Here is a 20,367-nt window from a genome sequence, read left to right on the forward strand (position 1 = left end):
TACTTACATAGCCGTTTCCCATTTACTTTACTGGAGACCTGGAGACAATGAAAAATAAGTTCAACTAATGCATGGTAGGTTCTTCCTTATGTAAGAAAACTACGTGAAAAAAACATTCATTTAGAGACCTTCCAAATGCTTTTGGTATGCTTGTAAATACCTCAGAATGTGATTTTATACCATGTAAAATGAGGGAATTGTGAAAGGTTCTGTTTTCCACAGTGCACTCTCTATTTTATTGCCATGACAAAAAAAAATGGTTTTGAAAATAAATTCAAAGTTTTTTTTCTATCCTTGAGTTTGATTGACTCTTCAGCTTGGAGAAGAGATGGCTTAATGGGGGGGGGGGGGGGGGGGGGGGGAGAGAGATAAGGAAAGTCTAAAATCATGGGTAGATGTGAATCGGTTATTTTCTCTTTCAGATAATAAAAGGACTAAGGGGCACTCCATGAAGTTAGCATGGGGCACATTTAAAACTAATCAGAGAAAATTATTTTTTACTCGGTGCATAACAAAACTCTGGATTTCATTGCTAAAGGATTTGATTAGGGCAGTTAGTATAGCTGAATTTTAAAAAAAAAGTGTTTGGAGAAATCCATAAAGGACTATTAATGAAGTTGACTTGGGGGAAAAGCCATAATTATTACCAGCTTTAATAGCATGAGACCTATTTAGTGTGTGGGTACTTGCCAGGTACATGTTACCTGGATTGTCCACTAGTGGAAGCAGGATGCTGGGCTTAATGGACCCTCAGTCTGACACAGTATGGCAACTTCTTATGTTCTTATGATGTACTAAAGTGTGTAGAACATCACATGTGTTTTGGTAAACAGTGCACCTACTTTTTTACCAAGACTGCCATACAAATGAGACTGGTAGAAAAATAGCTCATATAGTTCCTCTACAAAGATTTTCATAAAAGGCTTACTTGACCTCATTAAAGTAAATGGGCTGCCTTATTAGCAAGTTACCAAGGCAAACTAGCAAATTTTATAGGATGTATGAAATCATTGCTGAGGTGAGTAAATAATGTTATTCTACTGCGGGAGCACCAAGACCCTAATATGGGTCCCGATGCTGCACAGTAGGATTAAAAGGCCTTGGAGCCCATCCTGCCAAAAAATGTCAAAAACAGGTCACCAGAGGTCTTACAGACCCCACCCCTACCACTGGGCCGCATTTCAAGGTGGCACCACAAAAAAAAACAACAACAAAAAAAAATAAATAAATAAATAAATATATATATATATATATATATATATATATATATATATATATATATATATATTATATATATATATATATATATATATAAATAAAAGGTAGCATTTGACAACAGCCTCCCTCATGGTTAAACCCCCTCATGATTGATTCAAACCCTCCCAAAGAGTGAGCCCCCCTACTCTGGCCCATCTTTCCAATATAATAGGCTGGTAGTGACCTCCCACCCCTCAAGTCTTCAAACATTTAATTGGTGGCCTAGAGACCCCCCACCCTGGACACCCCCTAGATCTCCCCAGACCCTATTATCTTAAAATCCTCATTGGTATTTAGGTTTAGTGCTCAGGATGTCATCAAACACTGGGCTCGTTTGCAGCCGTTTTCCCAGCCACATGGCCTTGATCCAGTAACCAGATCTTGCCCAGTCATGTGGCTGGGGCAAAGCCTGGATGGCACCATTTTGGAAAATGATGCCGACTGGACCTTGGGGCTTGGGGATGGGGGATGCCTTGAGCCCTAAACCTGAATACCAATTAGGAAGTCAAGGGGAGGTCTGGGGTGATATGCCACTAGCCAACAACATAATGTTTGGAGAGTTGGGGGATGAGAGGGCCACTAATGGCCTATTTTGTATATGGAAAGGGGGTGTTCACTCTTTGTTGAGGGCTGAGGCAATAAGGAGGGTGTTGGTCAGCAAGGGCTCATTATCTCATGGTACCTTTCATCTATTTTCTAACTTTTTTTTGTAGAGCCACCTTGAATGGCAGCTCTGGAGTTGGGGTAGGGGCTAGTAAGAGACTCCGGTGACTTTATTTTTACTGCTAGGGGGAGCCGGGTTGGGCTGCAAGGCTCTTTAAGGTGATAGCAGCCCCATGTGTTGGGGGCTGCCATTGTGCTTTGACTAGTTCTCAGCCCCATTCTTTTTTCTCATATGCTTTTTCTGCAAGACAAATGAATGTGGCAATATTGCTCTGATATTTTGTTGGGAAGAGGCAAGATATCACAGGATAACTCCCCACAATATTGGGCCTCTCCCACAATGAAATATCATGGCTTCGTGAATCCAGGTTTAAGCTTGACAAAATACTATGAGAAGAAACAGAAAGGAATCATTTTGCTTGTTATTGTCATGCAAACTGATACAGGACAGATTCAATCTATTTTAATGATTTATGGATTCCTGTACATTTTTCCTCTTTAAAACGTATTTTTGGATCAAATACCCTAATCCTCAAATTAATAGGGATGTATAGTTTTTAGCTTATTGGATATTTCTTTCTAATATTTATTATAGCTGTTATGCCTAAAGTTTAATTTACCTAACAGAAAGGTTATTCATGGATGCAATAAAAAAAATTAAAAATATATGAAGGGTGCACCATTTAAATGTGTAAAAAATCTGCATACACCTTCCTTAAGATAAAATAAAAGAAATATAGTGAAATAGGAAAACAATGATATACAGTTTCTATTACCCATTCTGCTGACATTTTGATCCCAAGAAAAAAGACCTCATCAGTGCCTTCATGAGTTTGTTCTTAGGATCAGCAGATTGGGGAGCAAAGATGGAATGTAAATAAACATTTCTTTTGACTATACTCTTGTGTCTATTTTCTTTTAAGTGTAAAGTAATAAATTAATGTTATTACTAAAACATATAATTCCATATTTAATGGTGTAGCAAGCAGCAAGTTAGACCGACAAACTTACTGGGAGATGTATCAAGCTACGGTAGTGCTCTAATGTGCATGAAACAGCGTATATTGCAAGATATACACTGTATATCACACAATCGCATGATATTCACAGTATTTTGCATGTTGCCAACCTGGTAGCCTCCCCTATTACAAAGACCTTCTTTGCATCTGATTTGCATGTATGAATAATGCAGACACAATCAAAGAAAGTCATTACTAGGTAATTTAATTAAAATCATTTTATTAATAACCAAGATCAGTACTCATAATAACTGGTGCACACTTGGTTCTGGTGCACGACAGGATAATAGCAAAATATAATGCACTTAGGGGCGGATTTTAAAAGGGCCGCGCGCGTAAATCCTTTCCTGATTTACGCTCGCAGGGCCCTCACGCGCCTATTTTGCATAGGCCGCCGGCGCGCGTAAAGCCCCGGGACGCGCATAAGTCCCGGGGCTTTCGATAAGTGGCGGGAGGGGGTGTGTCCAGGGGCATCCCCGAAACGGCGTGGTCGAGGCCTCCGGACCAGCCCCCGGGACCGGAGGACGGAGCGGGGCTGCCAGCGACGCACACAAAGTTAAGGGGGGGGTTTAGATAGGGCCGGGGGGGTGAGTTAGGGAGGGGGAGGGAGGGCAAAGAAAAGTTCCCTCCGACGCCGCTCCAAAATCAGAGCGGCCTCGGAGGGAACAGGCAGCGCGCGTTGGGCTCGGCGCGCGCAGGTTGCACAAATGTGCACTCCCTTGCGCGCGCCAACCCCGGATTTTATAAGATACACGCGGCTCGCCCGTATCTTATAAAATCCAGCGTACCTTTGTCCGTGCCTGCTGCGCGAACAAAAGTATGCGCTCGCGTATCTTTTGAAGATCTACCTCTTAGCTTACAGTTTTCACCCCTTTAAATACCCACATCCTTACGTTCTATAAAACTAACATTCAGAAATTTAATTTTAATATTGCATCGTGACTGAACGAGAAAGTAGTCAGCTGTGATATAATAATATCTATTCGAAAAATGGTAAATGTAAGGCAGGAACCCCAGGACCCTAGTGCAGGTCCCAAGGATCCAGTCCCACATTTAAAGTGCCAGCAAAAAAGCCTCAAAAGGTCCCAGGGCTTGAGGAAGGTTTAGCAGGAGTCAATGCTGAACCCTTGCTCAACCTGGTGCCACCATTTAAGGCAGCTCCGACTGCCCAAAAGTAAAAAAATAGATACATTTACCCACTAGAGACAGACACCACCCTAAAGAGCTTGAAAATAAAACATAAGTGGTTCCATGCCTCCCTTAAACCTCCAACCCCAAAGTGTTTAAATAAAATATAAGTGGTTTTGAGGCCTTCTTTACTCCCCCCTCCTCCCCCCCCCCCCCCACACACACTCTGGGGAACCTTAGCCCTATCTCCATCCATCCTCACACATGCTCTGAACCTTTAAAATCCAGAACAAGTCCATTGGTGGAGCCGGAGTACCCCTATGCAACTAACCTGGTCGGCGCCATTTTTCAAAAGAAACTGACCTGACCTTGCCCCAGCCATGTGACAAGGTCCTGGGATCAGGTCTGGAATGAGGCCTAGGCATTAGATCCTGGCCTCTGGTCCAGGCTGAAGACCAGGTATTGTGACCTGACCTATGGACTATGCCCTGGTGAAAGGTCTCGGCCCAGGACCTGGTCTAGACCAAGGCCAAGGCCTAGGCATTGGGACCCAGCCTCCAGTATCAGCCTGAGCCCAGGATCTGGCATTGGGCTTGAACTTGGCTGAGGTTCAGGTATCGGGACCCACCCTCCAGACCAGGCTTTGGGCCTTGGCCCAGGTTGAGCATCAAGGGTCGGGACCAGGCCTTGCATAGGACCTAGGCCGAGCTTACGACAATCTACTGTGGTCTAGGCCTATGCAAGGCCAAGGCTTCAGCCTGGGCCTAGTCCTCATTATTGGTTCCTTTTAGACCAGGTAAGTGGGAGCTGGTGAAGATCCTGGCCCAACTTTTTTAAGGGGGGATGAATGAGTGATAGGGAAAAGAAGCTTTGGGAGTCCCCGTTTCTTTTTTTCTTTTCCATTTTTGTTTTTTTTAAATATTTATTTCATTTTTTTTAAACTAAATAGACATTAAATAAAATGAAATTTATGGGTAAATAAACCCCCAAAGATGAAACAAAAAATGAAACAAAATTTTTACTTCTTCCCACCCATATTGTGGATGCCCTGAGAGTCAATTTCTTGGTAGCTCTTGAAGACTGAACTACCTCTGCTATAGAAATTTGAGGCAAATTCAGCAAACACAAATCCACTATATTAAAATTTCCATATGACCATCATAAAGTATCCTGGATCCATCCTGCCTAGGATCTGAAGAACAAAAATGGCTTCCAAGCTGACGGTTCTGCTCCAAAACGTCCCCCTTTATTGACTGTTTTGAATCCTCAACCATGTATGTTTTATTTTGGAAATTCAGTGCAACAATGTACTTCACAGTCAAACTTTAACTTTAAAACTGAATGAATGCACAGGTAAGTGACATCTTTTTGTGTTCATGTGACATGCAGAAGTGCTGACCATGGGCAATGCATGTTAAAATATCAGATACTGTCAAGTTTGTAATGTATATCATAGCAACTGTCTATCCCAGCTATAATGTATCAAAGGGCTAAAAGCAGATCCCTTTCGAGGATACTACTCTGTATGTTGAATCTTCTCTCTCCTCTATGCCAGTTGGCAACACAGCAAGAACTGCTTCTGGCATACACACTAGAGTCTATTTTAACCTGCTGAGTAAATTGCAGTGTTTCCCTTTCTGTTTTCTTTTTACAAACTTTGAAAATGGATGGGATGAAAAAACTGAAACAGAATGATCTGATAGCAGATAATCATAAAGAGGAAAATTAATTTGACCAAACAAAAATCTACCTACTCGACAGAGATCATTGCATGCTGTACCTGGATTTATATACTAGGGATGTGCATTTGTTTAAAACAAATGGCCAATCAACAATGAATACTCTCCATTAATTTGATTCAGTGACCCTTGAAAATAAATGAGCATGGCCCATAAATGAAACATATGTCATTAGTTTCATTCATTTTCATTTTACCACAGAAAAGCATTGGCTGCATTGTAAAAATAGAACCTGCCTGTCTGAAGCGCAGACTGGTCATGTGGGAGTCTCCATAGGAAATCAGCCCTAATGCCTATGACTCATGTGTGAGAGAATAACCAGGATCTTTTGTCAAGGAAACCAGACTGTCAAAGTTAGGGAACATATCAGAATGAAGCATTTTTTGAAGGCAGTGAATCACTGCTCTGTCTATTCTTATTATATTATGTACAGACTGTTTCAACTTGCATTTGAATCTGTCTTCAGATGGAGATACTTACTAGCTGTTGAATTGAGCTCTGTGTGTTACACTCAGTGTTCTGAATCTACAGTGTGCTTTTGTTCAAGATTAGAAATATTACATCTTTTCTATTTCTTTTGGCTGCTATCACACTGTGTTCATTTGTACAAGTTTTTAATTTTTATTTCACATCTCACTGTCACTGCTAATAAATTGACCAAGAGGGAGGATTGTATTGTCCATCCCCCTCTCCCCTGCTGGGGAAAGGCAGGCTGCTGGCTGCAGTGATTTACTTTAATTTTAAACTTGTTGCTATGAACCAGTCCAGTATTACCAGTGCTAGTTTCTAGCTGTGCCACATTACCTAAGCTAGAGAGGCTGTTTTAACCCTCTGTGTCTGGGTCTGTGTGTACCAGAGTAAGTGCATCCACAAACAAAGCAGTCTGTGCCAGTCACCACCACAAGTACAGCCAGCCAGTGTAGATTAGGGGTGTGCATTCGTTTCCTACGTATTGGTAATCTGCAACGTATGGGGCCATATTCATTGTATTCATGGGGAAGTGAAATGTATCGCGATTCCCCCACGAATACAACAAATCCGCCAAATTATTCGGCCGTCTAAAGGAGCGAGTTTAAACAAATACCCCACCCTCCTGACCCCCCAAGCCTTACCAAAACTCCCTGGTGATCCAGCGGGGGGTCCGGAAGCCATCTCCTGCATTCACACCCTCGGCTGCCGGTATTCAAAATGGCACTGAGAGCCTTGACCTTACTGTGTCACAGGGGCTACCGGTGCCATTGGTCAGCCCCTGTCACATGGTAGGAGCACAAGATGGTGCCGGCCATCCATTGCTCCTACCATGTGACAGGGGCTGACTAATGGCACCGTTAGCTGCTGTGACATAGTAAGGACAAAGCTATCAGCGCCATTTTGATTACTGGCAGCCGACGGCCCGAGTGCAGGAGATGGCTCCCGGACCCCCACTGGACCACCAGGGACTTTTGGCAAGTCTTGGGGGACCCTTCTGACCCCCACAAGACTTGCCAAAGGTCCCTGGTGGTCCAACGGGGGTCCGGGAGTGACCTCCTGCACTCGGGCCATCAGCTGCCAGTATTCAAAATGGCGCCGATAGCCTTTGTCCTCACTATGTCACAGGGGCCGACCAATGGCACCGGTAGCCCTTTGACATAGTGAAGGCAAAGGCTATCGGCACCATTTTGAATACCAGCAGCCAAGGGTGTGAGTGCAGGAGATGGCTCCCGGGCTCCCTGCTGGACCACCAGGGAATTTTGGTAAGTCTTGGGGGGTCAGGAGGGTGGGGGGTTGTAGTTAATTCAATTTTAGCAGGGAAACAAATAAGAATTAATGCATGAACATATCAGGGGCCCCTTGCCGAATGCAACGTATCTGCCCCCTGACGAATATAAATCCCGAATACAATGCATGGCATCCTTCTGCACATCCCTAGTGTGGATTAATTTTCTTACAGCATTTACAACTATACAGGTGTGCTAAGTACTCATGCATATATTAGAACATTATACCATTCTTTGTGTGTGTGTGTGTAAGAACATAAGAACATAAGAAATTGCCATGCTGGGTCAGACCAAGGGTCCATCAAGCCCAGCATCCTGTTTCCAACAGAGGCCAAACCAGGCCACAAAAACCTGGCAATTACCCAAACACTAAGAAGATCCCATGCCACTGATGCAATTAATAGCAGTGGCTATTCCCTAAGTAAATTTGATTAATAGCCATTAATGAACTTCTCCAAGAATTTATCCAAACCTTTTTTGAACCCAGCTACACTAACTACACTAACCACATGCTCTGGCAACAAATTCCAGAGCTTTATTGTGCATTGATTGAAAAATAAATTTCTCTGATTAGTCTTAAATGTGCTACTTGCTAACTTCATGGAATGCCCCCTAGTCCTTCTATTACTCGAAAGTGTAAATAACCGATTCACATCTACTCATTCAAGACCTCTCATGATCTTAAAGACCTATATCATATCCCCCCTCAGCCGTCTCTTCTCCAAGCTGAACAATAAGGACGACCTGCTATACATCCCATATTTGGCAGGAGACTTCTGCATGGAATGCCTATGTGTGCATGTGTGTGTGTGCATGCAGTACTAGTCAGCAGAGCAAAATACTAAAATAGTAATGTAGTGCATTCTCTCTGTGTATTGTACAACATTACACAATATATAAAGTAATCACGTTAGTCAGTGACATACACACATACACTTCATTGAAAATAATAAAGATTAAAAAATCTTTTGTTCATCATTTAAATCCTAAAAGGTGCACTGCACCTGATAAAATTCCATAATGTCAGGCAAAGGAAGCCCACAGTTTATAGGGGCTTTTTTTTTTTTTTTTAACAAAACAACAGCGAATCTGCCAACCAAAATAAAGAGGGATTTTTGAAATCCAAAACATCAGGAGAGGCAGGCATGTCAAGCCGCAAGAAATTGGGGCAGATATACCTGCACCATCTGTGTCTCTGCCAGTCCCTGTTTTGTCATTGGAGAGGGAAAGGGCAGGGAGTGGCACTAGAGCCGCAGGGTACCAGTCCCTTTGGAAGTAAAAGTGCAAATGGTAAAACCTAAAGCAGCAGCAGTACAATCCATTAATGCAGCAGAGGCTATACAAGCAGTTTTGTCATCTTCTTCCTCTGAATTACAGTGTGAAGAATCTCCCTTTAAAGGATTTTGTGAAGCAGAGATGGGAGAGGCTTTAGCTGAAGATTCTGTATTTGGAGGATTAGTCAATACCGTGTTAGCCTCCACTTCACTGATGGAGGAAAGATAGGCAAGAGCTGATATTGCTGAGGGAGAGGATGCCACACTGACAGTGCAGGAAGAGAGGATGAATGAATCCTCTGCCGCAGTAGTGGTGTTAATGTTTAGTCCATGTAGCATTTATAAAATACTTATGCAGGTAGAAAATGTAGTTTTCTTAGGGGCAGATTTTAAAAGCCCTGCTCGCGTAAATCTGCCCGGATTTACGCGAGCAGAGCCTTGCGCGCCGGTGCGCCTATGTTCCATAGGCCTACCGGCGTGCGCAGAGCCCCGGGACTCGCGTAAGTCCCGGGGTTTTTCGAGGGGGGGTGTGTCGGGGGCGTGTCGGATTGGCGCGGCGTTTCGGGGGCGGGCCCGGGGGGCGTGGTTTTGGCCCGGGGGCGTGGCCGCGCCCTCCGGAACTGCCCCCAGGTCGCGTCTTGGCGTGCTAGCGGCCCGCTGGCGCGCGGGGATTTACTTCTCCCTCCGGGAGGCGTAAATCTCCCGACAAAGGTAGGGGGGGTCTAGATAGGGCCGGGGGGTGGGTTAGATAGAGGAAGGGAGGGTAAGGTGAGGGGAGGGCGAAAGCGAGTTTCCTCCGAGGCCGCTCCGATTTCGGAGCGGCCTTGGAGGGAACGGCGGCAGGCTGCGCGGCTTGGCGCACGCCGGCTACATGACATCGGCAGCCTTGCGCGCGCCGATCCTGGATTTTAGCTGATACGCGCGGCTACGCGCGTATCTACTAAAATCAAGCGTACTTTTGTTTGCGCCTGGTGCGCCAACAAAAGTACGCGAAGGCGCACTTTCTTAAAATCTACCCCAAGGGTCTGCAAAGTCTATTAAAAAATATTAAGGATCCTCAACTTTTCTAATACTCTTGATATGGTTGGAGCATGGCATGCTGATGTTGGAAGTGCCAGTTCCATGTGTTGTAGTTGGAGCAAAACAGGCTTATGCAGGATATGTCAGGCCTGAGTGGATATGGTAGAGCATGGGATGCTGCAGCTGGAAGTAACAGGCCACAGTGCTCATGGCTGGAGCAAGACAGGTTTATATAGGGTACGTCAGGCCTTAGTGGATATGCTGGAGCATGGGCTGCTGCAGCTGAAAGTGTCAGGCCATGGTTCTCATGGCTGGAGCATGTCTAGCTTATGCAGGATATGTCAGGCCTGAGTGGATATGAAGCAGCATGGAATGCTGCATCTGGAATTCTCAGGCCACAGAGGTCATGCCTGCAGCAAAGACAGGATTATGCAGGAAACATCAGGAAGAAGAGGGACTCAGTGGAGTCATGCCAAGTAGTGGTAATTGTGGTAAAATTGGAAGAGGAAGTCAGTGTTAATATGCCCCAGTGGTGGAGTTCAGCAAGCACTGAAGCATGACTGCACAGACTTCCTTTGCCTGTTTTGCCACAAAAACTGACATCACTGCAGAGGCACGACTCCACCAACTTCCCATGTAGTCCTTTCCCCCCCAAATGCCACCACTGAAGCAGGAGTCCACAGAGTTCCTCTGACTCCTTTTTCTCAAATGCCACCATTGAGGAATGACTTTGATGCCCCTGCCTGCTTCATCCCAAAAGGTTTTTGAGGCAAAGCAAGAAGGGGAAGTCACTGGAGTCATGCCTCAGTGATTGGGTTTGGGGAAATGGAGGCAGAGGAACTCTGGAGTCATGTCTTAGTGGTAGCATTTGGGGAAAATGAGGCAGAACAACTCAGTGAAGTCATACCTCAGATGTGGAATTTGGGGAAAAGGAGTCAAAGGAACACAGTGGAGTCATGCCTCAGTGGTGACCTTTGGAGAAAAGGAGGCAGAGGAACTCAATGGAGTCATGATCCAGCTGTAGTGCTTTGGCCTCAGCAGGCAGTGGAGTGATGACACGGCTGTGGTGCTTGGGGGTAAGCAGATAGAGAAAATTAGTAGAGTTGTATGCCAATGATGGTGCTTGGAATATGGCAGGCAGAATCAGGATGTGAAAAACATCACGTGGTTGTTTTGTGGTATGGCAGAGTAAGGCTGCTGCTGCTGGATATGCTGCCAGGTTATTATGTTGTTGGAGTTCGGACATGGCAGTGGAATGCTGCTCTGGATATATTGCCAGAGCTCTGTAGTGTCAGGACCCAGTGTAGCTGGGGAACTGTAAGGAGGAAGCAGATTGAGTCTGGCCCCATTGTTGTCATTTGGTACATGTAAGGAAGAAGCAGGAGGACTGAAGCCCCAGCGTTATCGTTGGGGACATGTAAGAAGGAAGTAGAAGGAGTGAAGCCCCTCAGTGTTGTTGCTGGCATGTGACAAGAGGCAACAGGGTGTGACAGGCCCCAGTGTTGATGGGGACAAGTTATGGGATAGCAGGGTATAACATGCCCCAGTTTTGTTGATTGGGCAAGTCAGTTGGCAGCAAGGTGTGACAGGCCCCAGTTTTGTTGATGGGGGCAAGTCAGGAAGCAGTAGGGTGTGAAAGGCCCCAGTTCTTTTGGCGGAGACCAGTCAGGAAGTAGCAGAATTGGACAGAACCCAGTTATGATAAACATGTCAAGACTGGCAGAAGAGGTCCGTGCATGTTGGCCCCAGTAATGTTGTTAAGGGATAGGCAGGCAGAAGGTGTCAGTGCAAGTTGAATACAGTGAGATTGCTAAGGGCTAGGCAGGCAAATTGTTTTGTGACCCTCAGAAAGGCTTTTTGGGCCATGGAAGCAACAGCAGTATGGTTGTTGAAATGTGCCCAACTGGCAGTGTTGGGGACACAGGAGGACTCAGCATTACATTTGTTCCAGCTTTCTATCTGGCATCTCAACTTGTGCAGCTGCAACAGTGTGATTATTGAAGTATGGCCTAAATGGTAGTGTTGGGGACACAGCAGGACTCAGCATTGTTGTTTTGTGGCCCTCAGAATGGCTTCTTGGGTCAAGGAGGAAGCAGCAGTTTGGTTGTTGAAGATGGCCCAACTGGCAGTTCTGAGGAAACAACATTGCATGTGTTTCAGCTCTCGATCTGGCATTTTAGTCCTGAGCGGTAGCAGCAGTGTGATTGTTGAAGTGTGACCCATCTAGTGGTGGAGAGGTGGGGAATCAGGACTCAGCATTGGTGTATTGTGGCCATCAGTATATCTTTTCATGCCTGGGAGGCAACAGCATATTGGTTGTTCGTATAGTCCAACTGGCAGTGTTGAGGATACAGCAGGATAGAGCATTGCGGCCCTCAGAATCATTTTTTCAAGCTTTGACTATTCAGCCATGTGATTATTGAAGTGTGGCCCAACTGGCAGTGCTGGAAGCATAGCAGGACTCAGCATTGTATGTGTTATAGTCCTCGATCTGGCATCTCAGGCCTGAGCATCAGCATCAGCAGCATGATTGCTGAAGTATGACCCAAATGGCAGTGTTGGGGACAGAGAGGACCCAGCATTGGTGTCTTGAGGCCCTCAGAATGGCTTTTAAGTCCTAGGAGGCAGCAGCATTGTGGTTGTTGAAGTGTGGACCAACTGGTAGTGTTGGGGACACAACAGGCAGATGTAGTCAGTCTGTTATTGGATATTGCTGGGTACTGGATGCTGGTATTTGAGGCACTATAAATAAATGAATCCAAATCAGCCAGGAACCATGATTAACACAAAAATAAATCCTGCTGAGTATATATGCAGGTCAACAAATGATTTTTTCAAATTGACCTCATATAACGTGCCCAGGTGGCTACAGGCTCACAAATTTGTGGGCAGCGTTAGGCCTTTTTAATCATTGGTCACTAAGAAAATTTTAACAATGCTTCCAATAGAAGCTAAACAGTATTTGAAGGATATTTCAATCAATGAAGTTATCACGAGAAACACTTATCTTGTAAATGTATGAAATTGCCCTCCAGTCCAAATTTCACTGGTGGTGGCGAGCGATACAGTCCACATAAAGATAATTAACCAGGCTTGGTGGAATAGGTCCGACGATGTCCGACACTGCGGTCTTTCGGAGGTAACTCCTTCTTCAGGGCATCGGATGATTTTTCAAGCCGGCGCAGGACTGTGAACTTAAGAGAAAGTGTATATCATTAGACCCTATAAAAATATTGTGGGAAATGGCGCCAATATCAGAGGATACTTACTTCTAAAAAGTTCTTATGTCACTTCAACCATATTTCTCAATGAACGCTGTAGAAAGAACACAGATTGCCCATAAGACATGCCATAACAATAGTTCTTGTATTGCCTGAACGATGAAAAAGGCTTACTTGCACAATGCTGAAAAAAGCTGTCTGCTGCCCCGCCGTGAGAGGTCTATCAGAACGGCGGTGCAAAAAAGACGCTGACATTTAAAGAACCAAAGCCCGCCAATTATTGGAATTGACAGCCGGAAGTGACGAAAGTAAACTATCCAAATATGGATATGTGCGTCATTGAGGCGCCATTTTGGATGTATTCACTATCACCAAAACATCTCGCCAGTTGTAGGCTATCCAAAAATGGACATATACATCACGGGCGCCATTTTGAATCTGCTCGCTGTCAAAACATAAAAGAGATGCCTGTCCAAATAAGGATATGTGCGTCATTTATAAGAACTTGTTGCTATCAGTGTAGAAAGAGGATTTCTGTTGTTTCATGGATAGCACTGAGTGTGGCCGGCATATCCACTGTATTGGCTTAATGCTGTCATTGAAGGACTCAAACGTCTGTCCAACTGAGGATATGAAGGGAATTACAAAAACATTAAAAAGTGTGCACTTTCAAATTAAGGAGAACCATTCAAATTTTTCATTCAGGCCCATAGGTTCCACAGAATGAAGCCGATGAATCCACTGGTTTTCTTTAAGGTTAAGTGAGATTGTCTATCACCACCGCGCCAAGATGGGGTGACCTGTTCAACAATGAGCCATTTAAATTGTTCTAATGTGTGATGTAGTGATATACAGTGTTGTACAATGGGTTCCTTTAAATCTGAATTTTTAACTCGACTCCTATGTTCGACCAGACGGACATGGATATTCCGCTTGGTGCGACCAATATAAATCTTTGAACATGGGCATATGAGACCATAAATAACAAACTCAGAGTTGCAATCCACGTTCTGTTTGCGAACAATTTTGACTTGACTGTTAGGGTCATACCCCTCAACACCAGTGATTACTTGAACACAAAAGCTGCAGTTGCCACATAAAGTTTGTCCCGGGGGGCTATGAATGTGTTCAATGTGTTGTGTCACTCTCACCACATGTTGTTTAATATTGGTTCCACAGCAATAGGCAAACATGGGAGGTGTTTGGAAAATAGGATGCAGACTTAATACATGCCAGTTATGGCAAATGGACTGTTTGATTTAATGTGTTAAACCAGAGTGTTCCAGTATACATATCAGATTGGGAGTTTGTTTTTTATTTCTGTATTGTAGTAATCCATCACGATCAGAGTATTTGGCTCTTTTGAGGGCTTGTTTAATCGATTACTGAGGGTATCCCCTTTCAAGGAATCTGTCACCTAACAATTTAGCTTGTTCTAAAAAGTCATGCTGGTCGGAGCAGATTCTACGAATGTGGAAGAACTGCCCAATTGGGAGGCCTTCCTTGAAACATCTGGGATGGTAACTTTCAAATCTAAGGAAGTTGTTCCTATCTGTGGATTTCCTGTAGAGTGTGGTGTGAATGCCTAAAGATTTTAAAAACCTCTATCATATCCCACATCAGCCATCTGTTCTCCAAGCTGAACAGCCCTAATCTCTTTAGTCTTTCCTTGTAGGGGATCTATTCCATCCCCTTTATCATTTGGGTCACCCTTCTCTTTACCTTCTTCATTGCAACTATATCTTTTTTGAAATGCGGTTTCATAAACTGTACACAGTACTCAAGGTACGGTCTCACCATGGAGAAATACAGAGGCATTATGACATTGTCCATTTTATTCACCATTCCCTTCCTAATAATTCCTAACATTCTCATGATTTTAAACACCTCTATCATATCCTCCCTCAGCCATCTCGTCTCCTAACTTCTTTAATCTTTCCTCATATGGGAGATGTTCCATTCCCTTTATCATTTTGGTCACCCTTCTCTGTATCTTCTACAGAGCCATTATATCATTCTGAGATGCGGCGACCAGAATTGTACACAGTACTCAAGGTATGGTCTCACCATGGAGTGATACAGAGGCGTTATATTTTCCTTTTTATTCACCATTCCCTTCCTAATAATTCCTAACATTCTGTTTGCTTTTTTGACTGCCACAGCACACTGAGCTGACATCTTCAATGTATTATCCACTATGACACCTAGATTTTTTCCTGGTGATAGCTCCTAATATAGAACCTAACATCGTGTAACTACAGCAAGGGTTATTTTTCCCTATATGCATCAATTTGCACTTGTCCACATTAAATTTCATCTGCCATTTGGATGCCCAGTCTTCTAATCTTGCAAGGTCCTCCAGTAATTTATCACAATGCGCTTGTGAGTTAACTATTCTGAATAATTTTGTATAATCTTCAAATTTGATTACCTCACTTGTCATATTATTTTCCAGATCATGTATACATATATTGAAGAGCACCGGTCCAAGTCAGATCCCTGAGGCACTCCACTGTTTACCCTTTTCAACTGAGAAAATTGACCATTTAATCCTAATCTCTGTTTCCTGTCTTTTAACCAGTTTGTAATCCACGAAAGGACATTATCTCCTATCCCATGAATTTTTAGAATTCTTAGACGTCTCTCATGAGGGACTTGGTCAAACGTGTTCTGAAAATCCAAATACACTGCATCTACTGGTTCACCTTTATCCACTTGTTTATTAACCCCTTCAAAAAAATGTAGATTTGTGAGGCAAGACTTCTCTTGGGTAAATCCATGCTGATTGTGTTCCATTAAACCATGTCTTTCTAAAAGCTCTGTGATTTTGATCTTTAGAATAGTTTCCACTAGTTTTCCTGGCACTGAAGTCAGGCTCACTGGTCTATAGTTTCCCGGATCGCCCCAGGAGCCCTTTTTAAATATTGGGGTGACATTGGCCACCCTCCAGTGTTCAGGTACAATGGATGATTTTAATGATAGGTTGCAAATGTTAACTAATAGATCAGAAATTTCATTTTTGCATTCCTTCAGAACCCTGGGGTACATACCATCTGGTCCAGGTGATTTGCTACTCTTTAGTTTGTCAATCTGGCCTACTACATCTTCCATGTTCATAGTAATGTGGTTCAGTTCATCTGACTCATCACCCTTGAAAACCATCTCGAGAACTGGTATCCCCCAAACAACCTCATTAGTAAACACAGAAGCAAATAATTAATTTAGTCTTTCTGCAATGGCCTTATCTTCCCTAAGAGCCCCTTTAACCCCTCGGCCATCTAATGTTCCAACCGACTCCCTCACAGGTTTCTTGCTTCAGATATATTTTTAAAAGTTTTTATTTTTTTTTTTTTTGCTTGTACAGCCAACTTCATTTCAAATTCTCTCCTAGTCTGCCTTATCAATGTTTTATACTTAACTTGACAGTGCTTATGTTTTTTCTTATTTTCATCAGATGGATCCTTCTTCCAATTTTTGATGGATTTATTTTTGGATAAAATAGACTCTTTCACCTCACTTTTCCATGTTGGAATCATTTTGCCTTCCTTCCACCTTTCTGAATGTGTGGAACACATCTGGTCTATACTGCTACGATTATATTTTTAAACAATGTCCACATCTGTTGTACACTTTTAATCTTTGCAGCTACACTTTTCAGTATTTTCTATTTTCCTCATCTTTTTCAAAGTTTCACTTTTGAATATTTAGTGTTAGAGCTGTAGGTTTACATATTGTCCCCCTTCCAGTAACTAGTCCATATTGCCAAGTGGCCCCACCGCCATTACATCTTTCACCAAATCCTGTGTTCCACTAAGAATTAAATCTAAAATAGCTCCCTCTCTCATTAGTTCCTGAACCAATTGTTCCATGAAGCAGTCGTTTATGCCATCCAGGAACTTTGTCTCTAGCAAGACCTGATGTTACATTTACCCAGTCAATATTGGGGTAATTGAAATCTCCCATTATTACTGCACTGCCAAATTGGTTAGCTTCCCTGATTTCTCTTAGCATTTCTTCATCTGTCTAATCATTTTGGCCAGGTGGATGGTAGAATACTCTTATCACTATTCTCTTCCTCAGTGTGGCGCTTGTGGCACTCAGCTCCTCTCTGGCAACCTTAAAGGTCTTCAGGATTCTCACAAGCTCATGCTGCATGCTTCAGAGGGGAGTGGGGGAAATAGGAATTTGGATTCAGAGACAACCAACATGTGGCATGACTTTATTACAGTCTGGGTATGTCTCTAGCAAGTCCTGATGTTACATTTACCCAGTCAATACTGGGGAAATTAAAATCTCCCATTATTACTGCACTGCCAAATTGGTTAGCTTCCCCTGCAGACCTTGGGAAAAAAACACAGAAATCATCTACAGCCAAGTCCATAAGCAATGCATGTCAAGCAGCACTGACTGATACATGGGGGTAATCTGCACAGTGCGGCAGATACTACCACGGGAAGCTTGCTGGGAAGACTGGATAGGCCATTGGTCCTTTTCTGCTATCATTTCTATGTTTCTGTGTTTCTGTATGACTGACCAATCATGATGCCTTGTGGAGCCTGCACATCTATCTCCATTTCCTGAGACAGATCATGCAGGGATGTCTGCTGCTCCATTAGCCTCAGTAGAATTATATAGGTAGAATTCCAGCAGGTGCCCACATCTTGAATGAGATGCTTGTGAGGCATTTCTAATTCCTCCTGCTTTTCATTGAGAAGGTCATCTGCCTTCACACTTCAGTGGAAGTGCCCAGCAATTTTTCTACACTTGTCTAGTAACTCATGCAGGTACACATGCTGTGGGTACATGTACCGTCAACCCTAGAGATTCCTTCATTGCTAGGTGCAGGGTGTGAGCAAGCATCGTACACCATGATATGCCCCGCCAGATATTGCCTTTACCATGTCAGAGTCATTGTCAGTGACAAAGAACCCCACATTTAGACTTCTGGCTCTCTCATCCAGCTTTCAGCTCTCTAGAATTTGTCTGATAGCTGATACAATATTGACAGCTATGGGCACCATCCGCCAAGTGAGTATGAACCAAAGCCCACCTGCAAAACATCAGAATATATTATGTGCTTAGCCTCTATGAATTCTGTTTTTATTCTTATTTTATGTTTATAGTAATTAAGTTTATTGCCCCATTACTGCTATTCATATTTATGCAATTTGCTATTTTGTTTTAGATTTATTTTTATTTGATTTTATCTTTACTCTAACAGCTACTTTATTTAATTTTCCTCTTCTATGTAGTTTTTAGCTGTTACTATCTTAACAAAACAATGTATTTCTTGTGTGTTTAACTTGTAAACCGTTGTGAAGGCATGTCTGATGTAACGGTATAGAAACACTAATAAACTAAACTAAACTAGACCTGTGTCTTGTTGCTCTGGCTCCTGTGGAGCTGCCGCCTACCCCTGCCTCAGCCAGGTCCTACCAATATGCTATCAGAGAGAAAAAGGAGTGTGTGGCAATTGTAGATGTCCATATGTCACTTCTGAAATGCACACAACTCCCCTGTGCCTTAACCAACAGCACTGCCCGTAACAATGTCAATGCTTCTACAAACTGGGAATGACCTTTCTTAAATTGGTCCTGAAGGGCACTTTATAATTTGGCACTAAGAGCTGCAGCAAACACCTGAGACCTACATTCTCCATGACCTGCAGGGACTGATCATCTTAAGCGATCATCTCACCAATAGTTCAGTCACCACTTTGGATGCTGCCTGCCTCTTCTCACGACACCACCACATTTCCTACATTGTGGGCTGCTACTTCCTAGGTATAGCTGGTGACTGCTGCTGCTGGTCTGCCAGCTGACTGATAGAAGGAGCCAAAGGCTTGGAAACAGCTTTAGGAAAACTCGGCCACTTTTCAAATAATGTCCTCTGGCTTGCGGCTCTTTTCCTAACCCACTGACAGCTACCTTTCCTGAGTGCCTGCTGCCGAGGAGGCGCTAGAGGGAGACAATTTCCCCAGTGCCTCTTTTTTACCACAGCTGCCCATTTGCATGTTGCATTGGGTGCCCTGGAGAGGTTGATCGGCACACAGTAGGAGAGCGGGCAGTGAAACATGAATGCCAATTTTCCATGCGCCAATATTGCATCGGCCTGAGAGAGAATGCAGTACAATACTATTTTAAGATAAAATATTTTCCTCATCAGTCTAGTGCACTGAATAATACACACACGCACAAAGCAGAGAATGATGAATAATGCTATAATATGTGCATGAGTGCAGCCATGCGTGCATTAGTATTGCAGTAACTAAATTAATCAACAAAGTATCTGGTAGGGGTGTGCATTCGGATTGACCGCATTAGTAAAACGCAACTCATATTTTTTTTTTACTTAAAAAATTGATTCGACATAAACGATCGGATTTCCCACATATCGAACATAGATATGTTCGATATGTTGGAAATCGCGATTGTTGAGCCAAAATAAAAATATAAACCCCCTCACCCTCCTTAATCCCCCCCCCGACTTACCACAACTCCCTGGTGATGGAGCGAGGAGTGAGGACGCCATTTCTGCAATCCTTGGCGAGAAGCATGTGACATCGGCGGCACGTCGAGTGACGCCGGCGTCACGTGATTCCCGGCTCGTTCGCGCCGGACGGCTCGTTCGGCCCAAAAAGAACTTTTGGCCAGCTTGAGGGGGTCAGGAGGCCCCCCCAAGCTGGCCAAAAGTTCTTTTTGGGCCGAACGAGCCGTCCGGCGCGAACGAGCCGGGAATCACGTGGCGCCGCGTCACTCAGACGCGACGTCACGTGATTCCCGGCAAGTTCGCGCCGGACGGCTCGTTCGGCCCAAAAAGAACTTTTGGCCAGCTTGAGGGGGTCAGGAGGCCCCCCCAAGCTGGCCAAAAGTTCTTTTTGGGCCGAACGAGCCGTCCGGCGCGAACTTGCCGGGAATCACGTGACGTCGGCGTCACGTGATTCCCGGCTCGTTCGCGCCGGACGGCTCGTTCGGCCCAAAAAGAACTTTTGGCCAGCTTGGGGGGGTCAGGAGACCCCCCAAGCTGGCCAAAAGTTCTTTTTGGGCCGAACGAGCCGTCCGGCGCGAACGAGCCGGGAATCACGTGACGCCGCGTCACTCGACGTGCCACCGACGTCACATGCTTCTCGCCAAGGATTGCAGAAATGACGTCCTCACTCCTCGCTCGATCACCAGGGAGTTGTGGTAAGTCTGGGGGGGGGATTAAGGAGGGTGAGGGGGTTTAAATTTTTTTTTTGCACATATGTACATATACCCAACTCATTGGATTTTTTTTATGTCCATATTGGC

Source organism: Rhinatrema bivittatum, chromosome 1, assembly GCF_901001135.1.
Source record: "Rhinatrema bivittatum chromosome 1, aRhiBiv1.1, whole genome shotgun sequence".
Classification (NCBI taxonomy): domain Eukaryota; kingdom Metazoa; phylum Chordata; class Amphibia; order Gymnophiona; family Rhinatrematidae; genus Rhinatrema; species Rhinatrema bivittatum.